Source organism: Triticum aestivum, chromosome 5D (assembly GCF_018294505.1).
Source record: "Triticum aestivum cultivar Chinese Spring chromosome 5D, IWGSC CS RefSeq v2.1, whole genome shotgun sequence".
In the NCBI taxonomy this organism is placed as follows: domain Eukaryota; kingdom Viridiplantae; phylum Streptophyta; class Magnoliopsida; order Poales; family Poaceae; genus Triticum; species Triticum aestivum.
Window position 1 is genome coordinate 378,003,570 of NC_057808.1, and position 23,920 is coordinate 378,027,489.

Consider the following 23,920-nt stretch of genomic DNA (forward strand, 5'->3'; position numbering starts at 1 on the left):
TTAACTCTCTGTCAAAATAGATAGGAGCAATGAGTATGGTCCATATGGTGCACATATTTAGTTAAGTATTGTCAGTTATCTGAAATTTAGTGCACTGAGAGGACAAATTCAGTTATCTTCTGACTTTGAAACGAGATTTCAGTTAACTATGTGCACTAGTTTAGTGCACTGTGAACAAATTCAGTTAACTTTGAAAAAATCTGTTAACTGCCAAAGTACAGTTAACTGTGAACAAATTTAGTTAACTCTGAAAAATTCAGTTAACTGTCAAAGTATAGTTAAATTTCAAAAAATCATTGAACTCACTAAATCATTAATAAGACACTTCAATTCAATTAGAATACTTAAATTGAAGTACATACTTCAGTACACAAATTAGTCAAATTACTGAATACAAATAAGTCTGGAACTTCAAGTGTAAGGTCATACTGGACCTGCTACTAATGATTATATTAGACCACCATTGCATCACTCTAATTCTTCGAGCATCTCTTTCACGTTCCTTATCTTGCCCTTGGTGTCTTCCTTATGTTTGAAAAGATCACCAATCATGTACTCTAACTTCTTCTTCTCTTGCTTTAGCACATTCCTCTCCAGCACCAGGTTGTCCCTCTCTTGCACTAGACTGTCCCTCTCTTCCATGATGTTGTCCCTCTCCTGCTTCATGAGGTCCCTCTCTTTCTCTACCTTGGCCCTCACAACTTGATGAATGTTTGTGAATGATTTGTCAGACATCTTCTTCTTATCAAGATCTTCCTTCATGTCAGCCAGAGCAAGTTGTGTGTTGCCTAGTTGGGCCAGAGCTTGCTCCTTCTCAGCCACCATTTGAGCAAAATTAACCTTAAAAAACCTCAAGTCTTTTTCCATCTTTTCCTTCTCTCTCACAACCCTAAGATTTTCTTCAGCATTAACTACATTGTCTTGGAGCCTAAGCTTGTTCTCATCTTCATACATGCCCCAGATCCTAGCTAGGCTCATTTTCAAAGGGGCAGGCCACTCAGGGTCAACCCACTCCAGATAGCTGCATTTAGGTATCTTCTACAAATTTGCAACAAAGAAAAATATTCAGTACAATGAAAAAAAACAGTTAAATACTGGCTCAACTACACTACAAATGTTCAGTTTACATGAAGAAGAGACAATTTACTTGAGCAAAATTTGTCAACTTCCACAAATTCAGATTTACAAAAATTTAAATGCATAAATTTTGTTAACTGAAAGATCTCCACAGTATTCACTTAATTTAAAGAGCTACAAACAACAAGATTCAGTTAACTGACAGAAGCATAAACAACAACATAAACACTGAATCTAAATGTCAACACCACAGTAATATATGCATTTGACTGTCAGAACTGTCAAACTTAATTGAACACTGAATCAAACTGACCAAATCAGCTACTAACCTTCTGTGCACAAGCTAGGAATCTCCTCCCACTATCCACTGAATCAAATGCCACCAGCTTCTCACACACACACATGCATGCTCACATCTAGAACTCAGATCTGTGGCTAGGCCGCTCCATTCCAAGCACAAGATGGTGGCAGGTAGCTAAAACAAAAGTAAATCAGCTTCATTTGCTAACTACCAATGCACACCCAAAGAAAACCTACCAGAGAAAGAGATCTAACCTGCGCTTTGCTGCTGACTGACTCAGCGTCGGACGAGCTGCCAGAATCGCTCCAGGAAACCATGGCCACGAGCTGTGCAAATGCGTGTTCAAGGGTTCAAGGCAGGGGATGGGGGAAGGGAGCTTGCTGCCGGCAAGAGACAGAGGGAGAGCGAGAGAAAGAGCGAGAGGATGGATAATGGGGAACAGGAAGGAGAAAGGGGGACAACAACGGTAGGTGTGTGCGTGTGGGCTGGGGGAACAAGAACAGCAACGGTAAGTAGTGTGGGTTGAATCGACAAAACAATAGGGGTCTTTGTGCAAAAATACCAGTGCTTGTCGATCCACCCTCTGGACTGCCACTTGTCGATATGTGATTCACTGTGGACCAAAACATCACATAAGGGGTCAAGTTATGGGAGTCCTCAGTAACATTTTGTGAGTTTTGGACTAAATCATCACATCTTGTGCAAGTTTATGGATCCAGGGTGATATTACCTCTTTTTTTATCTACATGGATGCATTATTAGTTGGGTTCAATATGTACGCTCCATGCAAACATGTGCATGCGAGATTGCAGCGCAACACTGCATGCGAGATTGCACCGAAATATAGTATACGTGATCTTCGTCCGCACCTGTCGCTAACTTACAGTTGACTGGAAGTTAGTCGCGTCCTTTTCTTTTTGATGGATGTCCCATCTTAATTAAGACGGGTCATAAAACCTCCCAATTTTGTAATCAACTTCTGATTCCTGTGCGACCTATTGTATTATTTTACAAGATCCACATCCAAATCTGGGCTGTATAGAAGAAGCCGCTCTCGCGCTCGATTGGATACCATTTTGTGAGAAGCTGTACAGCGGTACTACAAGGGTATCGCTTTCCTTATTGCTCCCGAGTCTCGTCGTTCCCTTCGTTATGATTTTTCTACTGCTCTCGCTCACAGTTGGCTTAAGCTAACGACATCAATCTTGAACAAAACTAAAGGCATACCATCTCCATCCAACATATGATAAAAAAACAGCGGCGATGCCAAAAAACAGCCGTTTGGCGCATTTCGGGTCAGAAAACCACCTCCAACAGATGATGTATTTCTACTTGTTGATGAACAAAATTCGAGCTACCTCAAAATTTTAGCTCTAAGTGATGTATATTTGCAGCACCACTAGCGGCTGGAGGAAAACAAAAACGTCTGTGACATTAACCCAACCGCCAGTGTGAACTTTCACCGCCGTGCCACTCCATCCCGGCTCCGTGCTGGCCGATGCCAGCCACCGGCTGCCGCCGCCACCACTTCGCCAGCCACCGTGAAACCTACTGCCCCACCCCACCCCTCGGCGACCTCCTTCGCGGCGCCCGACCCGACCGAGCTCGTAACGCGGCCGCCCCACCCTGCCGCTCAGTGCCGTCTGCCATGGCTGCCCCGCTTTGTCGTCATCCCCGAGCTCCCACCATCGTCCAGAGCTCCTCATTGATATCACCGGCCTTCCACGACGTCGTCGTCACCATCACCATCCCCGCCTCCCGTCCTCCCCACCATCGGATTGTCATGTTTCATGTGGTTTTCAATTTTTGAGCACGACTTTTACATCATCTATTACGGCAGGAAAAAAAATCTGGTGCCCAAGAGTCTTCTCTCTCGTACGCTAAAACCATTTTTAAACATCAAACTTTTCATCATCTGTTGGAGATGCTCTAAGGAGGACGAACAAAACTACTGCTATCTATCCAGCCCAGCATGGGCACAGCTCTTGCATGCAACAGATATAGAAGAGGGTTGCATTGGTAATGAATTGGCAGGCAGACCAAGCACGTGGATTGAATTAATGGCAGGTAGCAGATCTAGAACTAGAAGGACCCCGCGTTCAAACATGAGTTGTATAAGGTCGACAACAGGCAAGGAAAAGAGATGCCCGTTGGACACCATCTCGTGAGAAGTTGAGGTCATGGCTTTCTTGTTGTTCCTGAGTCTCATCGTTCCCCTCGTTGTGCTTCTTCTGCCGCTCTCACGCTCAGAGACAGTGGTTGTTAGAAGGGAGAAAGAGAGATTTGGTGTTATAGTTGTTGTATTGCTTGAGCCTCGTGGGCATATATATAGGAGTACAATGATCTACTTGGAGTACATGACAAGCCAAAACAAATCCTAGTCTATCTTGTCTTTCCTAATAATCAATATACTCAACATCCCCCCGCAGTCACAACGGTAGCGACGCGGATGGTGATACTCGAGAAGAATCCGAAGGCAAGCCGACGGACATCCCCCACAGTCATAACGGTCGATGCATCGCGGAAGTCGTGGCTGGAGTGAAACCCGATGGGGTTGCTCAAGCAAGGAGGTAGCCCTTTGTGCCGTTTGTCGAGGTAGCCGAGAGCTAAGTGGTGTAGCCGTAGTCGAGGTAGCCGTGCGAAGAACGCCGTGGTCGGTGTCGAGTCGGGGGTCGCCAGTGTCGAGGTAGTTGCCGTGGAGCCGCGGAAGAAGAGTTGCGGCAGCTGCAGCCTAAGGAGGCGGCGGCTAGAGAAGGAGCGCGGCGGTGGTGCTCGGAGTAGGCGATAATGAACCCAACAGCGTGACGAAGACCGGCGCGCACGGTGACGTTCCCGCACGAAGGGAGGCAGCGCGGCACATATCACGTGGAAGTCAACGCGCGTGGACGGCAGTGTACCGCGGGCCGCAGCGTTACGACCCGAAGGGGCGACGCAACGACGGCGGGCAGGTCGGGGCAACGGCGGGAAGACCTTAGGGCGGTTGCAGGGATCGCGTGCCACGCTCGCTACGGCCCGACGGGATGACGCAGCGGCAGCGCGAGGGTCGGTGCGGCCTCGGGGACGGCCTGGAGCGGATGGCCTTGGTGCGGCGGTTAATTGCGGGCCGCGGCACTATGGCTCGAAGGGGCGACATAGCGGCATTGCGTGAGGTGATGCAACCACGGGAACGGCCTCAGGGCTGCTGCGGGGATCACGTGTCGCAACACTACGGCCCGAAGGGGCAACACAGTGGCGGAGCAGATCGGTGCAGCCACGGGGAGAACCACGGGGCGGCGGCGCTGCGGCCCGACGGGGCGACGCAGCGGTCGCCTGTTGCTCGATCAGCGGAGGGGCGCGCTGAACTCGGGGACAGGGCGGTGATGGCCGGCGTAGATCGACGAGCGGGCCGACGCGTGGACAGCGGACGTGAGGGGCCGCCTATCGCGCGAGGCTGCCGGTCGGGGCGACGAGTGGGCAGATGCGCGGATCAAAACGACCGGCGAGGGAGCGAAAAAACCCGCAAGGGCTCGGGGAAAAGACTCTCTAGGCCAGCAGGTCAACAGGACCGACGGACAAACCTAGGTACGGGCGGCGCGGCCCCCGGCGGCGGTCATGGAGGCCAACCACCCCGGGGGCGGCGCGCGGGTGCGGAAGCGGTGGCGGCTAGGGTTTAGAATCCGGAAACTGATACCATGTTAGAAGGGAGAAAGAGAGATTTGGTGGAATAGTTGTTGTATTGCTTGAGCCTCGTGGGCATATATGTAGAAGTACAATGATATACTTGGAGTATAAGACAAGCCGGAACAAATCCTAGTCTATCCCGTCTTTCCTAATAATCAATGTACTCAACAGTGGTGACCCATCTCCCAGCTTCCATGGCCGCCTTCCGTTTCAAATGGCGACCGGGTAAGCAAAGCTTCTGCCTCTTACTGTAAGCTTCCATGCTTCTTCTTTCTTTCTCTAAGGGCTCTTGTGCTTCTGCAGGTACATCAATGTGGACGAGGAGATGGGAACGGAGCTCTTCTACTACTTCGTGGAGTCAGAGAGGAGCCCCGACAGACCCCGTGCTCCTGTGGCTGACGGGTGGACCCCACTGCTCTAGCTTGATTTTCTACGAAGTTGGTGAGGCCCTCGTCCTCCGTTTGACTGCCTTGTCTCTATGGGCTTACTAGCTAGTATAGCTTTGCTACAAGCATACTGCCGTTGCTGTCAATTACTAAATTCGATTGAGATAAAGAGTGAAGTTCACTTCCTCTCAGCTTGGAAATGTTTATCAGGTTGTGTTGACCGGTGTGCAATTTACAAGATACAGGGTACAAAGGCATATTTCTTTACTTACGTGCATGCAGGATCAATTTAGCAGTTGACCTGATCAATCTCTTCACAACCTGGATGTGCAAAATAATCACTCTCACGCAACCAATTTAGCGGTTGACCACATCACTCTCTTTCTTTATTAATAACTTGCCACATTATCTATTTTGTTTAAATATGTGTGATGTTATCACCTACATTACTCCCATTATGAGTAGTCTTAAATATGCTAACCTGATCAGACTCTTTACGATTCAGAGGTCAATCTTAGGCAAGAGGATAGCAAAGCACTAGTTGGCTTCCCCTTGCCCACCGAACTAGATCTGCTCCAACCCCCAACCAACCCGTGCAGATAAATTGAAAAGGATATCTCCGCAATTATGCTCCACGGCTGAAAGTAGCACATGTCAGACTAATAAAGGTTGGAGAATTAGCATTGAGGATCGTCAAGAAGTGAACTTCCTTATCCAAGACCGTGTGTATCTGCAAACCACTCCTCTCAAAGGAACCAAGCATTGAGTTGGGACACAAAACATACATCAAGAGGGATGGATAGCGACTCCTCCTCCCTAGGCGACTCCTAGCCGACCTACGTCGGTGGCCACTCCGGCCCCAGCGGCCACCCCTTCCCCTCCTGTCGGTGGCCACTTCGGCCCTGGCAGCCACCTTGCCTGTTGTGTGCCACTCCAGCCCCAACAGCCACACAATGGCACCATTTGCCCTCAACTTTGATCATGGTAAGAAGTTCCAAGCAAACATGAGGCTGAAGTTTGGGCACCCGGTGGTTTTCTCGCCGGGGTTTCGTCAACGAGAGTTCACAATGGTGGTATCCTTTTGTAGAGCATCATTCAAACTTGATCCACACATGGTTAGTGTCTCCCTTCATGCTATGTTTGGTGGTTATGCCCAAGGTTTTAGAGTTCGTCATCTCAAAGATAGATCCTTCAAGTTTTCGGTTGCGTCCAACTCTGTGGGTTTTGAGATCTATAATGCGGGTAGAGTAGTTGATCAAGAGTTTGAGATGGTGTTTAACCCCTGGAATTTTGGTGGTCCAAATTGGCTTAGAGAAGAGAGAGCTTACTATGTTGAGCAAGATAAAGAATGGACGTTAGTGGGTAGGCATGGAAAAGCAATGAATCTTGACTCCAGCGATCGCCAGACTGGTGCTCTGGCTTGCCGGAATACCAGATCAGTTTTTGAACGTTTATCGGGCCACATTCAAGATAGGAGTGATCAGAGGGGTGCCTTGATTGCTACCAATGCACGTCTTGATGATGGGCAGTGGAATGAGCTCCAAGTTATTACACAACACCAACGTACCAACAGGTATGTGACATCTTATTCATGCGGGGAGCAGGGCCATTACGCGCGCAATTGTTCAAGGCCAAATCTTCCTGGGCTTTGGTCTTTCATCCACTTTGATTCCTTCTAGAGCCCACTGGAGTAGGCTTGGGCCGAGGGCGAGGTGGAGATGTGGTTTCGCTGCGCTGGGCCAGCATTACCGTTTAGGCAAGTCTCGACATTTAAGGAGCCGGTCAAGGATCTTTTCCCAAATTTTCAGCCGAGACCCCTGCTCGCCTCCTCGCATTCCTCCTCGCCTACCAACTTTGCTTCAACCTTGTCAAGCTCGCCAACTTATTCTTCATCTCCGGGGAGGGCAGTGGTGCTCTGCTCGTCAGAAGCGCTAGCAATGGCCAACATTCCTATTGATCCAGCTCCTTTCGCCCATCATGGTTTTCAGATACAGGCAGTGGAGGGGCGAAATGGGGTTTCCAGGGTCATTTTGCCGCGCCGCCCGCATCGTCATGAGGACTGGGCGATTGTGACTATTCATCCGCACCCAAATGAGGTATTCTTCCCCAATGTTCGCGATGTTCTAGAAGAGTTTCTGCAAGGGGTGGAAGAGGTACAGTTTAGTGAGATTCAGCCTTGTCCATTTGGGGAGGCGTATATTCAGTTCAGGCATGTGCGGGATAGGGACAGATTGGTCAGGCAAAGCCCACACCCGTTTGGTGATGTATTTATCTCTTTCACTCCGCATAATCAAGGTAGAAACTGGCGCAGAATTCACTTTAACAGAACCTGCTGGCTGCTTTTTGTTGGTGTGCCTTTTGACTACTGCAATATAGAGGATGTTGCTGCTGCTATTTCGAAATGGGGTAGAATCATTAGCTGGGAAAAGAGGATGCTCTTAGAGGGAAAATTTTGGTCAAGGCCAGAGTCACTGAGCTCATTGATGTGCCCAAAAGTATTAGATGGTTTGAGGGAGAAAGTTTTGAAGAAGAATCTTGGATCTGCTCTGTGGAAGTGTTGTGGGAAGAAATGCTTGGAGGTGGCCCTGCTGATGAGGATCCAATTCCTCCTCCAGGGGTGGACCCACATCCAGTTCCACAACATGCTAATGATTTCCCTGGGTTCCAACCTTTGCCATTAAACAATGATCAAGTTAACAGTGCTAAATGGGATGAGTGGGATGAGTAGGAGGAAAATGATCACTGGGCTTTTCCACAACCAAATCCTCCTGCTCCTGTGCAACAACACTTGGATATACCTGTGTTACCTGAAGATGGTGCTCCTAATAGTAGCATCACAACTACTGTCTCTTTGTCTGATGGACTTCTGTCTCTCACACACTCTGCTGGTGAGGAGGTGAATCAGGATGCTTAGGCACCTCTTTTGGGCATGGGGCTGCACAACATTGCTTTAGCTTAACAGGCAGACGCAGAGGAAGCGGATCGAGGCCTTGCTGCCATTGAGGAGGAGAATTTAAACATGCAGGTACCAGACCTTCAGCCCCTGGAGATTCAAGCTCCTCCACCTGTGTTGCCCGAACAAGCTGTACCTGTGGTTCAACCCCAGGTGGTTGAGCACCAAAGTAACCACATGCCTGCTTCTGAGGAGAATCCCAGTCAGAACATCACTGATAATATCACTCTAGATGCTGGAAGTTCTGCAGCACAAGAATTTGCTTTGGAAGGAGCTGCTGATAGTGAGAAAGATAATATTGCAGTAACAAACACTGAGACTGCTGTTTCTAGGAAGGAGGTGGACAAGTCAGCTCTTAAAGGAAAGGAGAATGTCCCCATTGATCCTTCAGATGGTAATAAGAAAGGTATTTTTGGCCCTCATTCTGCACCTTGTTCTCCCAATTCTTTTGATGTACAAAAAATTGCTGAATCACATGCTATGGATATTATTGATGGCTCTCATTTGATCTCTGAAGAAGGTTTGGACCTGTGGATTCAGCATTTTGCTCCAGCCACTCAGGGGGCAGTCAACACTTTTAAGATTGATATTCCAGCAAGTTGATTCAACTTCATAATCCATCTTCTTTTAACTCCTGGCAAATTTGGCTGGATTATGCAATTGCTCAAATCTGAATTATGGACTTTGTTGACTGCCAACTGCTCTTCTGAAGAGACTATTACATTTCACATACCTCATAACTGCTCCACTTCTCAGGCTCCAAGTTGTAAGGACATTCTGCAGGGAATTGGCAAGGAGAATGAGGGAATTAGCTCAGCTGCTCATTCTTCTAGTGGCATAGGGAGCCCACTCCAACAGGTGTCCCCAAATAAAGTAATCACTCTGCCACTTGGAGAAGCAGTGTCAAGGAAGAGAAGGGAGAAAGAACCTCTTGTGGAAACTGAGGTAAGAAGAAGTGACAGGATTAGAAAAGATAACAATGGTTATAGGAGGAAATCTTGTGTTGTTCAAACTTGTCTACCTTGTAATGCTATACCTCCAACAATTCATAATAAAGTTGTCAAAAATCTGACAAAGAGTTTCTGCAAGGTCTCTGAGGAGGAAGCACATGAGAAGCTGTCCAAGAAACTCAAAAAAAGGAATAGGAGGAGATGGCCAAGGTTCCCAAGGCCACTGGAGATGCTGATCACCCTCATGCTGTGTAACCATGATTGCACAACACAACTCCAAGCCCACAAGACAGCTTCTTTACCCTCACAATTTCCTGCAACAGTATTGTAGAGTGGCAGTGGCTAATTCTGATACTATATGTAATATAAATGGATTTGGTACTCTATGCCTCCTTTTGGTTAGTAGTTGGAGATCTTGTCTACTTTATGTGTGTACCCATTACTGTGAGATGTGGGTTCAGTGGGACAAATGTATTTTGATAATCTTGGAAAGTGCTTATGTCCATGCTTATGATTGTTTTGCTCTTGATGTGTTGAGAAAGGAAGTTTCTACTGGGTCTGTTCAGTTGACTAATACAGGGATGAACACCAGGGGATGGTACTTGGTGCTTAACTATAACCTGATTATTTGTGTTAATGAATAACAACAGATCATGGAATATACTGAACTCGAATGTCAGGGGTATTAATTCCTCAGATAAATGGTTGGCTATCAGACAAAAAATTGAGGAGAGTGTAGCCTGTATTGTTTGCATTCAGGAAACTAAAAGAGAATTCTTTGATCTTGCCTACTTACACAATTTCTGCCCCCAAAGATTTAACAAGTTTGAATTCCTTCCCTCAGTTGGGGCCTCTGGTGGTATTTTGACAGCATGGAATGGCTCCCTTTTCATTGGTGAAATGATATTTCAAAACAAGTTCTCTCTCACACTGCATTTTACTTGCAATACCTCTCATCACTCCTGGATACTAACTAATATTTATGGTCCTTGCAACCATGAAGATAAGCTAGAATTCATTGATTGCTTAAACTCTATACAAATGGATAATGAGGCTGAATGGATTATCATGGGAGATTTCAATTTTATTAGATCTCCAGATGACAGGAATAAACCAGGAGGGGATGTCAATCAAATGCTTTTGTTCAATGAGGCTATTAGTAATCTAGGGTTGGTGGATCTGCCCTTAAAAGGTAGGCAATATAGTTGGAGTAACATGCAGGATAGTCCACTTCTGGAAAAGTTGGACTGGATATTTACATCTGCAGCTTGGATGACTTCATTCCCTGATTCTACTGCACTTCCTCTGGCCAAACCAATTTCTGATCACATTCCATGTATGATCAAAATTGGAACAAGTATTCCCAAGTCTAAGGTATTCAGCTTCAAAAATTACTGGCTGAAACACAGCTCTTTCAGGGAAAATGTTCAGGCTGCTTGGAATATTCCAGTGGGTTTCTCTGATCCTGCTAAGAAAATTAATGCCAAATTTAAAAATTTGAGGAGAGCACTGAAACTATGGGCCAAGAGCCTCTCTTGTATGAAAAAGAAGATTGATGAGCTAAATGCTTGTATTTTTCTTTGGGACATGATTGAGGAATACAGAGATCTAACCCTGTTTGAGGCAAATTGCAGGATTTTGTTAAAAGAGTATCTGCTTGTGGTGCTTGATAATCAGAAGATCTACAGGAAACAAAGGGGGAAAATTAAAGGGGTTAAGTTTGGAGATGAGAACACTAAATTCTTCCACACTAAGGCATCAATAAATCATAGACATAACAAGATTGCAATGCTGCTAAATGATGATCAAGTGGAAATCACTGACCATGAAGGCAAGGCTGCTATACTCTGGGAGGCTTTTAAAAAAAGACTTGGACAGTCAAGTGGGCACAATATGCATTTCGATTTGCATGACTTATATGAGAACAGAGTTGATCCTCAAATATTTCAAGACCTTGAAAGGCATTTCACACATGAGGAAATTGATGATGTAGTGAAAAACCTACCAATTGATAAATCTCCAGGTCCAGATGGCTTCAACAATGAATTTATTAAAGCTTGATGGTACATTATCAAGGAGGATACTACTGCACTCATCATGGCTTTTCATGCTGGCACTGTGAATCTTGAGAGCATTAATACTTCATTCATTACCTTAATTCCAAAAAGGAAGTACCTCTCACACCAAATGATTTCAGACCTATTTCTTTGCTGAATGGAGTTATGAAAATCATTACTAAACTGTTAGCCAACAGACTTCAGGGAGTGATTTTACAGATGGTACATATCAATCATTATGGTTTTCTAAAGAACAGGATGATTCAAGACTGTTTAGGTTGGGCTTATGAATATATCCACCAGTGCCACAAATCAAGAGAGAAGATGTTGGTGATCAAGCTAGACTTTGAAAAAGCTTTTGACACTATTGAGCATCAGGCTATCATTGATATATTCAGAGCAAAAGGTTTTGGGGAGAAATGGATCTCATGGATGAATCTTATATTCACATCTGCATCTTCTACTGTTATGCTCAATGGAGTTCCTGGGAAGAAATTTTACTGCAAAAGAGGGGTCAGACAAGGTGATCCTTACTCACCTTTGATTTTTGTTCTGGATGCTGACCTCCTTCAGTCCATCCTTAATAAGGCTATGAGATTGGAGATTATAACTCCTCCTCTTCAAGTCAACTCTTGCCCTAATTTTCCAATTGTGCAATATGCTGATGACACCCTGGTCCTTATGAAAGCTAAAGCCACAGAGCTCATTTGTCTTAAGTCCCTTCTCAATACTTTTGCTGCTGCCACTGGTTTAAAGGTAAATTATGGTAAGTCAGTCATGGTGCCCATCAACATTGCAGAGGACAGAGTGGATATCTTCACAAATACATTGCAATGCTCTAGAGGTCACTTCCCTTTCACATACTTGGGATTGTGATACGTCCATTTTGCATCATGCTTTTATATCGATATTTATTGCATTATGGGTTGTTATTACACATTATGTCACAATACTTATGCCTATTCTCTTTTTAGAAGGTTTACATAAGGAGGGAGAATGCCGGCAGCTGGAATTCTGGGCTGGAAAAGGGGCAAATATTAGAGACCTATTCTGCACAACTCCAAAAGTCCTCAAACTCCACGAAAGTTAGTTTTGGAAATAATAAAAAATACTGAGCGGAAGAAATACCAGAAGGGGCCCACACCCTGGCCACGAGGGTGGGGGGCGCGCCCTACCCCCCTGGGCGCACCCCCTGCCTCGTGGGCCCCCTGTTGGCCCTCCGGTGCCCATCTTCTGCTATATGAAGTCTTTCATCCGAAGAAAAATCATAAGCAAGCTTTCGGGACGAGACTCCGCCGCCACGAGGCGGAACCTTGGCGGAACCAATCTAGGGCTCCGGCGGAGCTGTTCTGCCGGGGACACTTCCCTCCGGGAGGGGGAAATCATCGCCATCGTCATCACCAACGCTCCTCTCATCAGGAGGGGGCCAATCTCCATCAACATCTTCACCAGCACCATCTCCTCTCAAACCCTAGTTCATCTCTTGTATCCAATTCTTGTCTCCAAGTCTGGGATTGGTACCTGTAGGTTGCTAGTAGTGTTCATTACTCCTTGTAGTTGATGCTAGTTGCTTTATTTGGTGGAAGATCATATGTTCAGATCCTTTATGCATATTAATACTCCTCTGATTATGAACATGAATATGCTTTGTGAGTAGTTACGTTTGTTCCTGAGGACATGGGAGAAGTCTTGCTATTAGTAGTCATGTGAATTTGGTATTCGTTCGATATTTTGATGAGATGTATGTTGTCTCTCCTCTAGTGGTGTTATGTGAACGTCGACTACATGACACTTCACCATTATTTGGGCCTAGAGGAAGGCATTGGGAAGTAATAAGTAGATGATGGGTTGCTAGAGTGACAGAAGCTTAAACCCTAGTTTATGCGTCGCTTCGTAAGGGGCTGATTTGGATCCATATGTTTCATGCTATGGTTAGGTTTACCTTAATACTTCTTTTGTAGTTGCGGATGCTTGCAATAGGGGTTAATCATAAGTGGGATTCTTGTCCAAGTAAGGACAGCACCCAAGCACCGGTTCACCCACATATCAAATTATCAAAGTACCGAACGCAAATCATATGAACGTGACGAAAACTAGCTTGACGATAATTCCCATGTGTCCTCGGGAGTGCTTTTCTCTATATAAGAGTTTGTCCAGGCCTTTCCTTTGCTACAAAAAGGATTGGGCTGCCTTGCTGCACTTCATTTACTTTTGTTACTTGTTGCTTGTTACAAATTATCTTATCACAAAACTATCTGTTACCTATTATTCCAGTGCTTGCAGAGAATACCTTGCTGAAAACCGCTTATCATTTCCTTCTGCTCCTCGTTGGGTTTGACACTCTTACTTATCAAAAGGACTATGATAGATGCCCTATACTTGTGTGTCATCAAGACTCTTTTCTGGCGTCGTTGCCGGGGAGTGAAGCGCCTTTGGTAGGTGGAATTTGGTAAGGAAAAATTTATATAGTGTGCTGAAATTTACTGTCACTTGTCACTATGGAAAGTAATCCTCTAAGGGGCTTGTTCGGGGTATGTTCACCCTGACCAGTAGATCAAACAGTTGTTCCTCAACCTACTGAACCTACTCAAAATGAAAATGTCTACTTTGAAATTCCTTCGGGTATGTTAGAAAAACTGCTAGCTAATCCTTTTGCAGGAGATGGAACATTACATCCTGATGAGCACCTAATATATGTGGATGAAGTTTGTGGATTATTTAAGCTTGCAGGTATGCCCGATGATGTTATTAAGAAGAAGGTCTTCCCTTTATCTTTGAAGGGAGATGCATTGACATGGTATAGGTTATGTGATGATATGGGATCATGGAACTACAAACGATTGAAATTGGAATTTCATCAGAAGTTTTATCCTATGCATCTTGTTCATCGTGATCGCAATTATATATATAATTTCTGGCCTCGCGAAGGAGAAAGCATCACTCAAGATTGGGGGAGGCTTAAATCAATGTTATATTCATGCCCCAATCATGAGCTCCCAAGAGAGATAATTATTCAAAAAATTTATGCTCGGCTTTCTGATAACAATCACACCATGCTCGATACTTCTTGTGCTGGCTCTTTTATGATGAAGACTATTGAATTCAAATGGGATTTATTGGAAAGAATTAAACACAACTCTGAAGATTGGGATCTCGACGAAGGTAAGGAGTCAGGTATGACACCTAAGTTTGATTGTGTTAAATCTTTTATGGATACCGATGTTTTCTGTAAATTTAGCACTAAATATGGACTTGACTCTAAGATAGTAGCTTCTTTTTGTGAATCTTTTGCTGCTCATGTTGATCTCCCTAAGGAGAAGTGGTTTAAATATCGTTCTCCCATAGAAGTAAAAGTAGCTGCACCTATTAAAGTTGAAGAAAAGACTATCACTTATAATGATCCTATTGTTCCTACTGCTTATGTTGAGAAACCACCTTTCCCTGTTAGAATAAAGGATCATGCTAAAGCTTCAACTGTGGTTCGTAAAAGCAATGTTAGAACTTATATACCTCCTGAGCAAGTTAAAGTTGAACCTAATATTGCCATTGTTAAAGATCTCTTGTCTGATAATATTGATGGGCATGTTATTCATTTCTGTAATAAAACTGCTAGAATTGCCAAACCTTGTGCTAAAGATAAACATAGACCTGTGGTAGGCATGCCTGTTATTTCTGTTAAAATAGGAGATCATTGTTATCATGTCTTATGTGATATGGGTGCTAGTGCTAGTGCAATACCTATTGACTTATACAAAGAAATTATGCATGATATTGCACCTACTGAGTTAGAAGATATTGATGTCACAATTAAACTTGCCAATAGAGATACTATTTCACCAATGGGAATTGTTAGAGATGTTGAAGTCTTGTGTGGGAAACTAAATATCCTGCTGATTTTCTTGTTCTTGGTTCCCCACAAGATAGCTTTTGTCCCATTATATTTGGTAGACCCTTCTTGAACACTGTTAATGCTAGGATAGACTGCGAAAAGGATGTTGTTACTATTGGTCTAGGTGGTATGTCTCATGAGTTTAATTTCTCTAAATTTCATAGACAACACCGTGAAGAGGAATTGCCTAGTAAAGATGAAATTATTGGTCTTGCTTCTATTGCCGTACCTCCTAGTGATCCTTTAGAACAATATTTGCTAGACCATGAAAATAATATGTTGATGAATGAAAGAAGGGAAATAGATGAAGTATTCTTTAAACAGGAACCCATCCTGAAACACAATTTGCATGTTGAAATCCTAGGGGATCCTTCTCCACCCAAGGGGGATCCCGTGTTTGAGCTTAAACTGTTACATGATACTCTTAAATATGCTTATCTTGATGAGAAAAAGATATATCCTGTTATTATTAGTGCTAACCTTTCAGAGCATGAAGAAGAGAGATTATTGACAACTCTGAAGAAGCACCGCGCTGCTATTGGACATACTCTTGATGATCTTAAGGGCATTAGCCCCACTCTATGCCAACACAAAATAAATTTGGAGAAAGATGCCAAACCAGTTCGTGATCACCAACGACGGCTGAATCCTAAGATGAAAGAAGTGGTAAGAAGGAAATACTAAAGCTTCTTGAGGCAGGTATTATTTATCCCGTTGCTGATAGTCAGTGGGTAAGTCCTGTCCATTGTGTCCCTAAGAAGGGAGGTATTACTGTCGTTCCTAATGATAAAGATGAATTGATTCCTCAAAGAATTACTACAGGTTATAGGATGGTAATTGATTTCCGCAAATTAAATAAAGCTACCAAAAAAGATCATTACCCCTTACCTTTTATTGATCAAATGCTAGAAAGATTATCCAAACATACACATTTTTACTTTCTAGATGGTTATTCTGGTTTCTCTCAAATACCTGTGTCAGCTGATGATCAAGCTAAGACCACATTTACTTGCCCTTTTGGTACTTTTGCTTATAGACGTATGCCTTTTGGTTTATGTAATGCACCTGCTACCTTTCAAAGATGCATGATGGCTATATTCTCTGACTTTTGTGAAAAGATTTGTGAGGTTTTCATGGACAATTTCTCCATTTATAGATCCTCTTTTGATGATTGCTTAAGCAACCTTGATCGAGTTTTGCAGAGATGTGAAGAAACTAATCTTGTCTTGAATTGGGAGAAGTACCACTTTATGGTTAATGAAGGTATTGTCTTGGGGCATAAAATTTCTGAAAGAGGTATTGAAGTTTATAAAGCCAAGGTTGATGCTATTGAAAAGATGCCATGTCCCAAGGACATCAAAGGTATAAGAAGTTTCCTTGGTCATGCCGGTTTTTATAGGAGGTTCATTAAAGACTTCTCAAAAATTTCTCGGCCTCTGACTAATCTACTACAAAAAGATATACCATTTGTCTTTGATGATGATTTGTAGAAGCATTTGAAATACTTAAGAAAGCATTAATTTCTGCACCTATTGTTCAGCCACCTGATTGGAATTTACCCTTTGAAATTATGTGTGATGCTAGTGATTACGCTGTAGGTGCTGTTCTAGGGCAAAGAGTTGATAAGAAATTAAATGTTATTCAATATGCTAGTAAAACTCTAGACAATGCCCAGAGAAATTATGCTACTACTGAAAAAGAATTCTTAGCAGTAAGTTCAGACCTTATATTGTTGATTCTAAAGTAACTATTCACACTGATCATGCTACTATTAAATATCTTATGGAAAAGAAAGATGCTAAACCTAGACTTATTAGATGGGTTCTCCTGCTACAAGAATTTGATTTGCATATTATTTATAGAAAGGGAGCTGAGAACCCCGTTGCAGATAACTTGTCTAGGTTAGAAAATGTTCTTGATGACCCACTACCTAATGATGATAGCTTTCCTGATGAACAATTAAATGTCATAAATGCTTCTCGTACTGCTCCATGGTATGCTGATTATGCTAATTACATTGTTGCTAAATTTATACCACCTAGGTTCACATACCAACAAAAGAAAAGGTTTTTCTATGATTTGAGACATTACTTTTGGGATGACCCACATCTCTATAAAGGAGTAGATGGTGTTATTAGACGTTGTGTACCTGAGCATGAACAGGAACAGATCCTATGCAAGTGTCACTCCGAGGCTTATGGAGGACACCACGCTGGGGATAGAACTGCACATAAGGTATTGCAATCCGGTTTTTATTGGCCTACTCTCTTCAAGGATGCCCGCAAGTTTGTCTTATCTTGTGATGAATGTCAAAGAATTGGTAATATTAGTAGACGTCAAGAAATGCCTATGAATTATTCACTTGTTATTGAACCATTTGATGTTTGGTGCTTTGATTATATGGGACCTTTTCCTGCCTCTAATGGATATACACATATTTTAGTTGCTGTTGATTACGTTACTAAGTGGGTAGAGGTTGTTCCAACTAGTAGTGTTGATCATAACACCTCTATTAAGATGCTGAAAGAAGTTATTTTTCCGAGGTTTGGAGTCCCTAGATATTTAATGACTGATGGTGGTTCACATTTTATTCATGGTGCTTTCCGTAAAATGCTTGCTAAGTATGATGTTAATCATAGAATTGCATCTCCTTATCACCCGCAATCTAGTGGTCAAGTAGAATTGAGCAATAGAGAGCTCAAATTAATTTTGCAAAAGACTGTTAATAGATCTAGAAAGAATTGGTCCAAGAAACTGTATGATGCATTATGGGCCTATAGAACTGCATATAAAAATCCTATGGGTATGTCTCCGTATAAAATGGTTTATGGAAAAGCATGTCACTTACCTCTCGAACTAGAACATAAGGCATATTGGGCTATTAAAGAGCTCAATTATGATTTCAAACTTGCCGGTGAGAAGAGGCTATTTGACATAAGCTCACTTGATGAATGGAGAACCCAAGCCTACGAGAATGCCAAATTGTTTTAAAAAAAGTTAAAAGATGGCATGACAAAAGGATACAAAAGCGTGAGTTTAATGTAGGTGATTATGTATTGCTATACAACTCTCGTTTAAGATTTTTTGCAGGGAAACTTCTTTCTAAATGGGAAGGTCCTTACGTTATCGAGGAGGTCTATCGTTCCGGTGCCATAAAAATCAACAACTTCGAAGGCACAAATCCAAAGGTGGTGAACGGTCAAAGAATCAAACATTATATCTTAGGTAATCCCATAAATGTTGAAACCAATGTTATTGAAACCGTAACCCCGGAGGAATACATAAGGGACACTTTCCGAAACGTTTCAGACTCTGAAAAGGAATAGGTATGTGGTACAGTAAGTAAACCGACTCCAAAACAGTTCTAATGGCAATTTTTCTCCGTTTTGGAATATTTAGAAAAATATAAAAATATGAAGCAGTCCGGGAAGGACACGAGCGCTCCACGAGGGTGGAGGGCGCTCCCTACCCCCCTGGGCGCGCCCCCTGCCTCGTGGGCACCCCGTGCGCTCTCCGGACTCCGTTTTCTTGCACGATACGTATTTTGGTCGGTAAAAATTCATTATATAATCTCCCGGAGGTTTTGACTCCTGTATCACGCAATTACCCTCTGTTCTTGTTTCGAGTTGTTTTCTGTCAGGGTTGTCAAGGCCAGGCATCATGTCGTCCCCCTCCTCCAACAATGGTGACAACGATGCTTAGCTAATGAAGATAGAGCTGAAGAGGGAGAACCCATGGAGATCAACAAGGATGAAGGGATCAAGAAGGCCACGGAGGACCAAGTTCTGGCAACAGAAGACATCCTTCAACTTGATCACAATCTTCTTACCCCAACTAAGATCGAAGCTTTCAAGATGATTGAGTTAGCTCGTATACAAAACAAGTATCTCACACGTGAAAATATTTTGTTGAAGGAGCATATCGTTGCACTCAAGAGCATTATCCGCAAGTTGGAGGATCTCTTACGCTTGATGTGCGATTACCCATCATCACCACCACCTTCCTCTTCAACAAATGAGATATAATCACATGGGTATGGGCACTCCCCTTGGCAACTGCCAAGCTTGGGGGAGGTGCCCCGGTATCGTATCACCACCACATCTCCTATCTTTACCGTTTTTCTTAATTCGATCCTTTTTAGTATTATCTTGATTTAGTAGAATAAAAGTTTTGGTATGGTCTAGTTTTGAGTTTTGCTTTATGATCCCTCTATGTAATCGAGTCCGTGAGCTATATATAATAAAGATTAGTGTTGAGTCAAGGGCTTGATTATCTTGCTATGATCTTGAGTGAATAAAAGAAAAGAGAAAAGAATAAAAAGAAATAAAAAGAGATCATATTGATCTTATGAAGAGTAATGACTTCACATAGAAAGAGTATGATGATTAAAAGTTGTTGAGAGTTGACAAACATAGCTTTGGTCATCGTTGCAATTAATAGGAAGTAATAAAGAAAGAGGGGTTTAACATATAAATATACTATCTTGGACATCTTTTATGATTGTGAGCACTCATTAAAATATGACATGCTAAAGAGTTGATGTTGGACAAGGAAGACAACGTAATGGGTTATGTTTTCTTATATCTGAAATAAAGTATATAGTCATGGATCATCCAACATGTTGAGCTTGCCTCTCTCCCTCATGCTAGCCAATTCCTCGCACCAAGTAGAGATACTACTTGTGCTTCCAAATACCCTTAAACCCAGTTTTGCCATGAGAGTCCACCATACCTACCTATGGATTGAGTAAGATCCTTCAAGTAAGTTGTCATCGGTGCAAGCAATAAAAATTGCTCTCTAAATATGTATGATTGATTGGTGTGGAGGAAATAAGCTTTATACGATCTTGTGATGTGGAAGAAAAAATAAAAGTGACGGGCTGCATAATAAAGGTCCATATCACAAGTGGCAATATAAAGTGACGTTCTTTCGCAGTAAGATTTTGTGCATCCAACTTTGAAAGCGCATGGCAACCTCTGCTTGCCTCTGTGAAGGGCCTATCTTTTACTATTATCTTCTACCATATGCAAGAGTCATGGTGATCTTCACCTTTCCTTTTCATATTTTATCCTTTGGCAAGCAAAGTGTGTATGAAAGATCCAGACATATATATATCTAATTGGATGTAAGTTAGCATGAGTTATTATTGTTGACATTACCCTTGAGGTAAAAGGTTGGGAGGCGAAATTATAAGCCCCTATCTTTCTCTGGGTCCGATTAAAATTCCGTAACCACAAGTATTGCGTGAGTGTTAGCAATTGTGAAAGACTAAATGATAGTTGAGTATGTGGACTTGCTGAAAAGCTCTGACATAGACTCTTTCTGATGTTATGATAAATTGCAATTGCTTCAGTGACTGAGATTATACTTTTTTGGTTCTCAATAAAGTTTCTGATTCATATTTTGCATTGTGAATAGATTATTACTTGAGCATAAGAAATCATATGACATTATCCATATATGTTGCTGTTTTAAGAATAATCATGATGCCCTCATGTCCGTATTTTATTTTATCAACACATCTACGTCTAAACATGTGGAAATATTTATCGTTATCGGCTTCCGCTTGAGGACAAGCGAGGTCTAAGCTTCGGGGAGTTGATACGTCCATTTTTCATCATGCTTTTATATCGATATTTATTGCATTATGGGTTGTTATTACACATTATGTCACAATACTTATGCCTATTCTCTCTTATTTTACAAGGTTTACATAAGGAGGGAGAATGTCGGCAGCTGGAATTCTGGGCTGGAAAAGGGGCAAATATTAGAGACCTATTCTGCACAACTCCAAAAGTTCTGAAACTCCACGAAAGTTATTTTTGGAAATAATAAAAAATACTGCATGGAAGAAATAGCAGAAGGGGCCCACACCCTAGCCATAAGGGTGGGGGCGCGCCCTACCCCCCTGGGCGCGCCCCCTACCTCATGGGCCCCCTGTTGGCCCTCTGGTGCCCATCTTCTGCTATATGAAGTCTTTCGTCCGAAGAAAAATCATAAGCAAGCTTTCGGGACGAGACTCCACCGCCACGAGGCGGAACCAATCTAGGGCTCCGGCGGAACTGTTCTGCCGGGGACACTTGCCTCCGAGAGGGGGAAATCATTGCCATCGTCATCACCAACGCTCCTCTCATCGGGAGGGGGCCAATCTCCATTAACATCTTCACCAGCACCATCTCCTCTCAAACCCTAGTTCATCTCTTGTATCCAATTCTTGTCTCGAAGTCTGGGATTGGTACCTGTAGGTTGCTAGTAGTGTTGATTACTCCTTGTAGTTAATGCTAGTTGGTTTATTTGGTGGAAGATCATATGTTCAGATCCTTTATGCATATTAATACTCCTCTGATTATGAACATGAATATGCTTTGTGAGTAGTTACGTTTGTTCCTGAGGACATGGGAGAAGTCTTGCTATTAGTAGTCATGTGAATTTGCTATTCGTTCGATATTTTGATGAGATGTATGTTGTCTCTCCTCTAGTGGTGTTATCTGAACATCGACTACATGACACTTCACCATTATTTGGGCCTAGAGGAAGGCATCGGGAAGTAATAAGTAGATAATGGGTTGCTAGAGTGACAGAAGCTTAAACCCTAGTTTATGTGTGGCTTCGTAAGGGGCTGATTTGGATCCATATGTTTCATGCTATGGTTAGGTTTACCTTAATACTTCTTTTGTAGTTGCGGATGCTTGCAATAGGGGTTAATCATAAGTGGGATGCTTGTCCAAGTAAGGACAGCACCCAAGCACCGGTCCACCCACATATCAAATGATCAAAGTACCGAACGCGAATCATATGAACGTGATGAAAACTAGCTTGACGGTAATTCCCATGTGTCCTCGGGAGCGCTTTTCTCTATATAAGAGTTTTTCTAGGCTTGTCCTTTGCTACAAAAAGGATTGGGCCACCTTGCTGCACTTTATTTACTTTTCATACTTGTTGCTTGTTACAAATTATCTTATCACAAAACTATCTGTTACCTATTATTTCAGTGCTTGCAGAGAATACCTTGCTGAAAACCGCTTATCATTTCCTTCTGCTCCTCGTTGGGTTCGACACTCTTACTTATCGAAACTACTACGATAGATCCCCTATACTTGTGGGTCATCAGATTGCCTCTAGGAATTTACAAACCAACTGTGGAACAATGTTTGCCACTAGTTCAAAGAATTGCCAAAAGACTTGCTGGACTTTCTACATTCATGACTCAAGCGGGAAGATTACTATTGGTAAAATCAGTACTTGCATCATTAACCATTTTCTTCATGTGCTGCGTGGATGTTCCTGTTACTATCAAGCAGCAGATCATTAAATATTTGAGACATTGTCTATGGAGGAGCCCTGATTTGGAGGATCATAGACCAGCACTAGTGGCATGGAAAACTGTTTGTAGACCCAAGAGTCAAGGAGGTTTAGGTGTCATGGACATATTCACACACAACAAGACATTGCTCATGAAAAATCTTCATAAGTTTTTTAACAGACATGATATTCCTTGGGTAAATCTTGTTTGGGAGACATACAACAGTACTGGGAATCTGCCAGGAGAAAGCAGGGAGGGATCCTTCTGGTGGAAATGAAATTTAGCTCTCGTTGATCACTACAAATCAATTGCTAGATGTAATGTGGGAGATGGTCAAAGCTCTGTTTTGGGATGATTGTTGGCATGATTTTGTCATGAAACACAAATTTTACCACCTCATTACTTTTGCCAGAGATACTTCTATCACTGTCAATCAAGTGATCCATACTGAGTACCTCCAAGACTTATTTCACCTGCCATTGAATACTCAAGCATATGAGGAATTTCTTGAAATGGAAAATATTTGCATCTCTTTGAGAAACTCAGATCACTTGCAGTTGAGGGACACATGGAGCTACATATGGGGCAATGAACTCTACTCTTCAACCAAAGCTTATAATGTGTTGATTGGATATAAGACAACTCCACCCCATTTCAGTTGGATAGGGAAGAGCTCATGTCAACCTAAACACAAAATTTTCTTCTGGCAACTGCTGCATGACAGAGTTAACACTAGGAATTTGCTAAGAAGAAAGAACTTTGAGCTGGATGACTATAACTGTGCTGTCAGGGATTGCAACAGGAGGAGACTTTACATCATCTTTTTTGGAGTTGCCCTTTTGCTGCCCAATGTTGGGATTACATTTGCCCAACCAGAGCCAACAACTTGTCAGTTTTGGAAGCATTTCAAGACCTTAAAGACAAACTGCATCTTCCTTTCTTCATGGAGATTATTATACTGGGTTCTTGGGCTATTTGGATATCTAGAAACAACAAAATCTTCGAACACATTAATCCCTCTTTTCAGGGTTGGAAACACATCTATTTGGAAGAGCTCAAGTTATTGAAATTCCGGATGAAGAATAAATTACTACCTCAATTTTCAGCTTGGTTAGAATCCATCATGTAAATATAGGGGTAGTTTAGGTTTTTTTGGTAATTTCTCTCTTTTTTTTCTTTTTCTTTTTCTTTCTTCTTTTTTCTTTTTTCTTTTTTCTCTTTTCTAGGCTTACCTCAAGCCCATAAGACAACACTCTTTTATTCTTTTTAAATTAATAAAAGTGGCAGTGGGGTTTTACCCTACTGTTTATAGTCAAAAAAAGAATTAGCATTGAGTGGGATTAT

General features: G+C 42.7%; 1 pseudogene; it reads left to right on the forward strand.

Annotated features, from left to right (window-relative positions):
* The first annotated feature begins 3,558 nt into the window (after positions 1-3,558).
* Positions 3,559-23,920, forward strand: part of LOC123120665 (serine carboxypeptidase-like 7) — a 46,267-nt pseudogene continuing 25,905 nt past the window's right edge.